At 46.8% G+C, this 10,663-nt stretch overlaps 1 protein-coding gene across 5 annotated transcripts in view; it reads right to left on the bottom strand.

Annotated features, from left to right (window-relative positions):
* The window catches only part of LOC147106317 (voltage-gated potassium channel KCNC2-like), a 207,055-nt gene that overhangs the window by 26,649 nt on the left and 169,743 nt on the right, over positions 1-10,663 (bottom strand). The gene's annotated exons all lie outside the window — the stretch shown is intronic.

Raw genomic sequence — 10,663 nt, 5'->3', positions numbered from 1 at the left:
GAAGAAGCCTTGGTGAGTTGCTGCAGTGCATCTTGTAGATGGTACACACTGCAGCCACGGTACGCCGGTGGTGGAGGGACTGAATGTTTAAGGTGGTAGATGGGGTGCCAATCAAGTGGGCTGCTTTGTCCTGGATGGTGTCGAGCTTCTTGAGTGTTGTTGGAGCTGCACTCATCCAGGCAAGGGGAAAGTATTCCATCACACTCCTATGAGTATTTATAACAATATACAGTACTTTGAAATAGGGACACTATAGTTTAAATAACACATATTGATTTTTTCTTTGGGATACTTTTAAACTTCTCAGACCAAAATGACAAATGGTAACAGGATTACAGGATGCACAAAAAACTTTTTCAGCATTCATAAACTTTTTCATATAACATATCTTCAAAAATTACATTCCCTGAAGTTTGTAGTGGAAAAAGTAATAAAGTAAGAATTACAGAAATGCATATAAACTAACAATATTATTTAATTTTATTGTATGTTGACAATAACCATGATATTTGTTGTATATGCTAAAGCTTTATGCATATTATATTTTTCTTGGAGTTATGGGGAGTATGGTAGAGGGTAGTTTATAGAGATCTTTTTATCAAAACAGCAATCATAAAATATACATATGTCTCCTCCATACAAGATTTTATGGTAACGGGTAATTCTGATGCAACAGTATTTCTTCACTATTCAAAAGGTATAAGCTTTTTAGGTTATTCTAAAATTACTTTAAGTAATTTTGTGCTTTTTTACATATTTTAAAATAATAACAAAACATTAGAAATTTATGGAGAATATCTTGCAAAAGATATCACATGAATTTGAGGTGCATATTTTGGAACATGTCACACTTGAGAAAACTTGACTAGAAAAGTTTATGATGAGAAGTACTGAATTATCATCAGCACTACTTGTTTTCTAAAATTAAATAATGAATAAGATTGTAAGATGGCAGGAGAAAAGAAAGATTACATTTATATAGTGCCTTTCATGACCACTGGACGTCTCAAAGCACTTTACAGCCAATTAAGTACTTTTTTGGCGTGTAGTCACTGTTGTAATTTGGGAAACGTGGCAGCCAATTTGCGCACAGTAAGCTCCCACAAACAGCAAAGATTATCTGTTTTTGTTATGTTGATTGAGGGATAAATATTGGCCAGGACTCCGGGGATAACTCCCCTGCTCTTCTTTGAAATAGTGCCACGGGATCTTTTATGTCCATCTGGTTTAATGTCTCATCTGAAAGACAGCACCTCCGACAGTGCAGCACTCCCTCAGCACTGCACTGGAGTGTCAGCTTAGCTTTATGGTGCTCAAGTCCCTGGAGTGGGACTTGAACCCACAACCTTCTGACTCAGAGAAGGTACATATTAAAAAATATTTCATGCTAAGGCTGTGATATATCATGAAAAATTTCATAATATATTTATAAAGAGTACTTTGTCTTTTGATGGCTTTTGGATGAAAAATTGTAATAGTGGTACAAATTACAGTACTATGTGGAAATATCCTGTATTTAGTCTCCACCTACTGTCCTTACATGACCTGACATCCGTCACTGTATTGTGTTATATCTAGTCCATCAATATAGGAAAGCTTGAAAGAAATGGCTCCTGGCACTAAACAACACATGCTCAGAAACAGGAGGGACTTGTAGATAACTAATAAAATAAATCTGTCATTAATGATTGACATTTTAGGACTATTCATTTCTAAATTTAGGTCTTGCAATTTTAACTTAAAAATTCTCAAGTCATTTATCATTGCTATACCAGGCACAAAGAAAACAAATGAAATGTTCTTCAGCAGAGCAAGCAGTAAATCCACTGGCTCTATTATGTCCTTGCATTTCTATTATCATTGTAACCACAGAATGGTAAAATTAACAATACAGCAGTTTTTAAATACAGATGCAGTTAGTTCTTCACGTAACAGTGCCTGTATAATTTGATAAAAAGCAGATAGAGACCAAGTGAACTGAATAGGCTCCAGGGTGTCATATGTACTGATGTGCAAGTCAAATTGTTTTCCAAAAATAAAACATTAAAGAGAGACAATACAGCAACATTGTGCTGGGAGAAAACTCCTGGAGTGATGTAAAGTAAGGGGGATTAAATACGTGGGGTTACGGGGATAGGGTGGGATATGTGTTGGTGTAGGGGTTACGGGGATCGGGTGGGATATGTGTCAGTGCAGGCTCGATGGGCTGAAATGGCCTCTATCTGCACTGTGGGGTTTCTGTGATTCTGTGATTTTCATTCGCTTCTTTAAAGTTACTGAAGAAACAGATACTGTACATTGAATGAATATTTTATACAGCATGTTTATCTACTTCTACAACTGTTATACTCCCACTCCTTCAGGAAGATGCATGGAAGGTGCATGGTGAATTTTGCTAATTTACTGAAAGATTGAGACACAGAATGATATTAGCTGTATAATTCATGACCTTGTGTCACACTGGTCTTATTTGCTTGGTTGCTTTTTTCCTATAAACTACTGACTTCCATTGTACATTGTAGGTATCACATATTAACTAACTGTGTGGGGTGAATCTTAACCCCTAAAAATGGATGGATTTAACAGTGGCCAGCCGGGTTTTCAAGGCCTCGGGAAACCCGACAGCTGAAGGGAGGCGAGGAGAGCTTCTGGGAGAAGGTACTTGCCTTTACAGCACTGCTTGTGGGCCAGGAGGAGCAGGAGTGTTACCACCGGACCCCGAAGCTACCCCCCATTAAACACCCCCAACACAAAGACCCCCAGGGTCGGACATCGGAAATTGGAACCCCCCTGGAATAGGACTACCCCCGAGGTCGGGGATCAGACCACCCCTCACGCTCCCAATACCAACTGCAAGCTTCCTACCTGCTCCTGTGAAAAGTCGCATGCTGTGGAGTTAACAGGGATTAAACTTGGAACCATCTTGGTTGATGCGGATTAGTACCTCATTGAATCAGTTAACCCCACACCGGGTTTCGGTCTGAAACTCTGCCCCCTGCCGACGCAACCCGCCCCTGTCAATATTGGAGCCTGCGACTTTAGTTGCATTACTTCTGTATCCTATGTTATCTAATTTTACAAGTTGAGATGCATTACTTTTAAGATGCACATAACACAATGTGGGAAATTTTAACACTGACTGTTTGGACAGTAAACTGATGAAGCGATTCATGGAATCTACCTAATTTCCATTGATTTGAGAAATAAGCAACACAAATAAGCCAAATGAATTTTTTTGTAGAAGGTTTCTTTTTTCATTGCAGTTCTATTTGAGTAGCTGGGAAATAGTCTAAGGAGTCAAATATAGCCGAAGAAAAATCTTCACATATGGATATATCATCTGATAAAAAACAAAAACATTGATTGGTCCGTCTGTAATGTGGCAACTCTCCAGGTCTTCATCCGAATAACATTCTTCATGAGTTCAACTAAACAATGAGTGTCCGCAAGCAGTTTGATGTGGGGTGGGGCTGTTGAGAGGTTAGGACATGACAGAGGAGGCTGATACTGTCCCATATGACATCTTCCAATAGGAGTTCTGGATTGCAATCAGGAGTGGGAACCCTGGCTAACTTTTTCCTCAATCTAGATTGCAGATATTGAGATCAATTGTTGTATGTGCCCCCTCCGCTGCTCCCCCCCACCTTCCCTCCACCCCCAACCCCACACTACCTCTGCTGAGATCAGCTAACTCAACAGACCAGGGATTAAACTTAGAGTCATCTTGGTTAATGCAGCTAAGCACCACATTGAATGGTGCATTTACTAAATGAGCCATCACAGGGGGCTGAGAATATAGGGCCAAAAATCTGTGGCCCTTCTGGTAGGGAAAGGCACAAATTAGGTGGGACCTGGGGATTCCATGGGCCTTGTAAAGGACAGAGGGCAGGATTTTCATTGTGCCGTGGAGTCGGGATTGGAGGCGTGGGGGGGGGGGTTTAAATCCCGAAATCAGGGGTCCCGACCCCTTCCCGCACCCAAACCCGCCTCCATGCCAGTTTCAAAGGAGGTGGATACCCGCCCCGCACTGGGACCTGCCTACCCGAGGCGGGAAGGGATTAGTGCCAATTAACTGCCTGTTAACAGGTAGTTAACAGGCATTTTTTGGCCTAATCCCTATTTTTGATGTTGAAGTGTGGGATTCCCGATGGCTCCAAACCACGCCAAGTTAGAGGAGGCGGGCCGTCGGGTTGAAGGACTTGGAGGTGTCGAGATGTCGGTGTTCAGGTGAGTGATGTGCGCATGAGTGCAAAGGTAAGTGTGTTTGGTGTGTCTAAAGTGATTAAATAAGTTTTACATACCTTTTCTTACCTTTTCAGCCTTCCTTCCTTTAGGTTCCGGGAGTCCCTCATCTCACCGGCACAGAAAGCAGAATGGCCTTCAGCTTACTGTGCAGGAGAGATTTCTAACTGAGTGTGGAGAAGGACTCAGGTTAGAAGTAAGACTGTCAGTGTTTGACAGCTTCAAACAGCTGTGAAACACTGATATTTCATCTGTCAAAAGCTCTTGACAGATGAAATTTCAGTCTGTGACATCACCTGTTGCCAGGTGGCCCTTAATTGGCCTGTTGAGCCCGCCCAGCGGGCTCAACAAGGTCAATCAAGTTAAAATCGCGTGGATTGGCCGCATCTCGATGGAGGCGGGACTACAACCCCGAAAGTTGTAGTCCCGCCTCCAACCCAACACCTGAGTTAAATTCCTGCCCAGAGCCTCTACCCACCCCAATCAAGGCTACTGACATAGTAGGGGCGGGATTAGGAATGGAGACTCCCAATGCCTAGAGTTTCTGTGTCTTTGGCCTCTCAGTAGCCATTGACAGCCAAACTAGACATACCAGGTAGCTGTATGATGGATGTGGGTCTCACATGGGCATGCACCACTGAAGATTCTATACTATGAATGTTATATTATTGGCCCCCTTATAAAAAAGCAACTCTCTTGTCTTTTTGGAGAGGAAGCTGGCACCCCGCCCAAACCCAGAAACCAGTCACCATTTACAGCCTTCTTTAGCAGGCGGCACCCCAGTTGTGCGGGCACCCACTATTGTTATGGTAATGAGGAATGTCTGTTGGGATAAGCTGTGGAGGTTTCTGGTGGGTATATCTTGGCACTTACACCAACAGGCATCCCTACAGAACTTTGGCCTCTACATTTTAGGGCAATCATAGACTGGAAACTAATATGATTATTTGTTAAAATGCTTTAAGTAGATTCACTGATTTTAATGACATTATTTTTATAAAATTAATTTTTCCTTATATTGCTGCCTTAAATAGCTTTTCTGAATGTGTTCAAATAATATGATACATTACTTAAAAGTTGTTACATAAAATAACGCTTAAAATTTAAAAGCATTTTTAAACTACTGGTTCTTCACTCAGCTGTTATTAATTTCATTCCGAACTCTGATTTAGGTAAGCCTTGTAACTTGCTCCTTGGTAACCATTATAGAAACATAGAAGATAGGAGCAGGAGTAGGCCATTCGGCCCCTCGAGCCTGCTCCGCCATTTAATGAGATCATGGCTGATCATTCAAATTCAGTACCCTGTCCCTGCTTTCTCCCCATGTCCCTTGATCCCTTTAGCCTTAAGAAATATATCTAACTCCTTCTTGAATATATTTAATGAATTGGCCTCCACTGCCTTCTGTGGTAGAGAATTCCACAGGTTCACCACTCTCTGGGTGAAGAAATTCCTCCTCATCTCTGTCCTAAATGGCTTACCCCTTATCTTTAGACTGTGACCCCTGGTTCTGGACTCCCCGGCCATCGGGAACATCCTTCCTGCATCTAGTCCTGTTAGAATTTTATAAGTTACATTATTTATGATTACAACCAAAGGAAAATCTCCACATATAGAAACAAAATGAAGCTGTTGATATTGCAGTATCTGATGCTAAGACAAATTCATTTTTGCAGTTATTAACATGTGTGGATTATGACATTCTGAGAATTCTAATTATGTTCACCAGCTGCTTGCTATCCGCTTGACCAACAAAACTACAATTCCCAATGTGCATTACAGTCAACACTGCTGCTATTTCATGGTTTGAAAGTGATTTTCTTGGTCTTCTTAAGCTACCTTTTAAAACAAAATCTGTAAAGTCTAAGCCCAGATCTATTTTTTTCATAGATCTTAGTAATTCAGGTAAATTAATTTCAGGTTTTTGTTTTATTAAATAATTATTAATGGAGATTTCTAAATTTTTAGTATAATGAGACCAGGGGAGTTATCCCCGGTATCCTGGCCAGTATTTATCCCTCAAACAACATCACTAAAACAGATTATCTGGTCATTATCACATTGCTGTTTGTGGGAGCTTGCTGTGTGCAAATTGGCTGCTGCGTTCCCTACATTACAACAGTGACTACACTTCAAAAAGTACTTCATTGGCTGTAAATTGCTTTGGGACGTCCAGTGGTCGTGAAAGGTGCTGTATAAATCCAAGTCTTTATTCTTTCAAATATCAAAAGGTCACAATGCACAGAAAAAGTAGACCATTCGGTCCATCTAATTCACCCTTCCTTAGAACCGTGATTTCCCCTTCCCTTACCACAGGGTCTAACGGGCGTGCAAATTTTTATGATGCTGGCTACTTGTAGTAGTGGCATTAATCAGGTGACTAGTGTGATGAAATATTTCCATTCATCACTGCCTGTGACTGAGATCGGTTTCAGTGTCATTTCCCTTCCCCCAGACCTCATTGTATTGTGTACTGGAATGTGCTGTATTGTATACTGGAATGTGCTGGAATGTGCTGTGTGTAGGGCTCCGCCCATACCTGGCCCCGTTTGTAAGCTAGCTTCAGTCTAGCCCCAATCTCCAGAAGGACGACATCTCTCTCGCTTACGTGTTTCGTTCTAAGTTAATAAAAGCCTTGTTTTGTTCTGCTACCTTCGAGTCTCGGAATTATTGAGGCACATCAATTTTATTAACTTATTTTTTCAACACTATGGATCAACTCCTGAAACCCGAACGTTTGGATTTGGATCAACATGCTCCGGACGCATCAGCACGCTTTGGACACTGGTTTGAGTGTATGGAATTCTTCCTGGACAATTCCGCAGCCGTCAAAGACGCTACGGACGCTGCAAGGATGAGACTCGGAATTCTGCGGAATTGGGTAAGCCACCGGGTTTACCCCCTCATCCAAGACGCCGAGACGTACCTGGCCGCCTGCGATATCTTAAAGGCACATTACCAGCAGCCTACGAATGAGGTGTATGCTAGGCACCTGCTCGCCACCCGCGCACAGCGACCTGGGGAATCGGTGGAGGAGTTCCTAAGCACCCTGAAAATGCTTGGCAAAGACTGCAAGTGCCGAGATGTAAAAGCCGCGGTGTACACTGACGAGCTTGTTCGCGATGCCTTCATCACAGGCCTCAGCTCCACTTACATCCGGCAAAGGCTGCGGGAAAAAACAGGGTTGGACCTGAAACAGGCTGCGGACACCGCGCGATCCCTGGATGTGGCCCAGAGAAACTCGGACGCCTACTCTTCAGCCCGCGCCGTCCACGCCGCCACGTGTGCACCGAGGGCGCCGCCATCTTGGAAGGCATCTTCCCCGCCCGACAGCCCGACACCGGCTGGGCCCCGCTCTCCCCCCAGAAGCCCTACAACAGCCGCGACGCGTCAGGGACCCAACTGCTACCTCTGCGGGCAGCCAAAGCACACCAGAAACCTGTGCCCGGCGAAAGGCACCACCTGCTTTAAGTGCGGTAAGAAGGGGCACTTCGGGAAGGTGTGCAGAGGGAACCCCGCCGGAAAACCCGCCACCGCCGCGTGTGCGCCGTGGGAGCGGCCATCTTGGACGCCATCTTGCCCGACCTCGTGGGGTCCGCCATCTTGTGAGCAGACAGCGTGGACGCCATCTTGTATCGATCAGGGCCCTACAGTGGCATCGGTCACAGTGGACCAGACCAGGCCGCACCCGCTATCCAGATCAATGGTGGACATCGAGGTAAACGGGTGCCGGGTTAAAAGCTTAATTGACAGTGGAAGCACGGAGAGCTTTATCCACCCAGAACTGGCACAACAACTCTCCCTAAAGGTGGTCCCTACTCAGGGTACCATCTCTATGGCTGACAAAACCCAGACATCGACCATTCTGGGTTACTGCACGGTACAATTGTGCGTTAACGGAACTGTATATGATAATTTTAAAGTATTAATCATGAAGAACCTATGTGCGAGCGTGATCTTGGGCCTGGATTTCCAGTGCAACCACCAAAGCATCACGCTCAAGTACGGTGGGTCCCAGCCGCCCCTCACAGTGTGCGGTCTGGCTACCCTGAAGGTAAAGCCGCCTTCGCTATTCGCGAACCTTACCCCTAACTGCCAGCCAATAGCGACCAAAAGCAGGAGGTACAGCTGGGAGGACAGGCGGTTTATCGCGACCGAGGTAGACAGGCTCCTGAAAGAGCGCATTATTGAACGCAGCAACAGCCCGTGGCGCGCCCAAGTGGTAGTGGTAAGGGGTAGCGAGAAGAAACGGATGGTGATCGACTATAGTCAAACGATCAACAGGTACACCCTACTAGACGCCTACCCGCTACCCCGCATATCAGAAATGGTGAACCAAATCGCCCAATACCGGGTGTTCTCCACCATCGACCTCAAGTCAGCGTACCACCAGCTCCCTATCAGACCAGAGGACCGCCCGTACACCGCCTTCGAGGCGAACGGACGCCTCTACCAATTCCTCAGAGTCCCCTTTGGGGTGACGAATGGGGTCTCGGTCTTCCAGAGGGAGATGGACCGCATGGTCGATGACCACCACTTGCAGGCAACCTTCCCCTACCTCGACAACGTCACCATCTGCGGTCACAACCAGCAGGATCACGACTCGAACCTCGAGAGGTTCCTGAAAACCGCACAAAAACTCAACCTCACCTACAACGAGGACAAGTGCGTTTACAACACCACACGCCTCTGCATACTAGGCAGCGTGGTGGAGAATGGGGAAATCGGACCAGACCCCGACCGATTGCGCCCCCTACGGGAGCTGCCCCTGCCCAACACTCCCAAAGCCCTGAAAAGATGCCTGGGGTCATTTTCTTATTATTCCCAATGGGTCCCCAACTACTCCGACAAAGCCCGCCCCCTCTTGAAAGCATCCTCTTTCCCGCTCTCTGCTGAGGCCCACGCCGCCTTCAAAAGCATTAAGCAGGATATTGAGTGGGCCACGCTACAGGCAGTGGACGAGAACACTCCATTTCAAGTGGAAAGTGATGCGTCTGACTTCGCCTTGGCGGCCACCCTCAACCAGGCGGGGCGGCCCGTAGCTTTCTTCTCGAGGACCCTCCAAGGGCCCGAGATCAGACACTCCTCCGTGGAAAAGGAGGCCCAAGCCATCGTGGAGGCAGTGCGCCACTGGCGCCACTACCTAGCCGGCAAACGCTTCACCCTACTTACCGACCAGCGGTCGGTAGCGTTTATGTTCAATAATAAACAGAGGGGGAAGATTAAAAATGATAAGATTCTTAGGTGGCGGATCGAGCTCTCCACCTTCGAGTACGACATCATTTACCGGCCAGGGGCCCTTAACGAATCCCCTGACGCCCTCTCACGAGGGATGTGTGCCAGCGCCACCGGGGATCGGCTACAGACCCTCCACAACGACCTCTGCCACCCAGGGGTCACGCGGCTGTTCCACTTCATAAAGTCCCGTAACTTACCCTACTCGATTGAGGAAGTTCAGTCTCTGACCAGGAACTGCCGCACTTGCGCTGAGTGCAAGCCTCGGTTCTACCGCCCAGATAGAGCCCACTTAATCAAAGCTACACGGCCCTTTGAGCGGCTCAGCTTAGATTTTGAGCGGCTCAGCTTAGATTTCAAGGGCCCCTCCCGTCCGTCGACCGCAATGTTTACTTCCTGAACATTGTGGATGAATACTCCCGTTTCCCATTCGCCTTCCCCTGCCCAGACATGACCAGCGCCACGGTCATTAAATGCCTCAACAGCCTGTTCTGCCTGTTCGGTATGCCGAGCTACATCCATACGGATAGGGGGGCGTCCTTCATGAGTGAAGAGCTACGCCAGTACATGCTGCCCAGGGGGATCGCCACGAGCCGTACCACCAGCTACAACCCCCGGGGTAACGGCCAAGTGGAGCGAGAGAACGGGACAGTATGGAAAGCAGTCACTCTAGCTCTAAGGACCAAGGGCCTCCCTATCTCCCGCTGGCAGGAAGTCCTCTTGGATGTGCTCCATTCGATACGGTCGCTATTGTGTACGGCCACTAATACCACGCCTCATGAACGAATGTTTGTCTTTCCCCGGAAATCCACCTCAGGCGTATCCATGCCGTCATGGCTCTCCACCCCAGGTCTGGTACTCGTGCGAAGGCATGTGAGGGGCCACAAGACGGACCCTCTCGTGGAGCCAGTACACCTACTCCACGCCAACCCCCAATACGCATATGTCCGGCACGCTGACGGAAGGGAGGACACCGTGTCCATAAAAGACGTCGCCCCAGCCGGCATCGACAACAACCACGGCAATAGCGGCAACGACGATCACAGCAACTCTTACCCACCCACTACTCTTTCATCACCCCCGGAAGAACACCGACCAACGGCACCCCCACCAACTACCCCTTCAACAACCCTGGCGGCACCCCCGGCAGAGACCCAGGAGGCTACCGGGGACACCCAGCCAACAC

This window comes from Somniosus microcephalus, chromosome 16, assembly GCF_052327205.1.
Source record: "Somniosus microcephalus isolate GS21.2 chromosome 16, FLI_Smic_1.0, whole genome shotgun sequence".
In the NCBI taxonomy this organism is placed as follows: Eukaryota; Metazoa; Chordata; class Chondrichthyes; order Squaliformes; family Somniosidae; genus Somniosus; species Somniosus microcephalus.
Note: the sequence above shows the minus strand (reverse complement) of the source record. Positions and strands in the feature narration are given on the sequence as shown.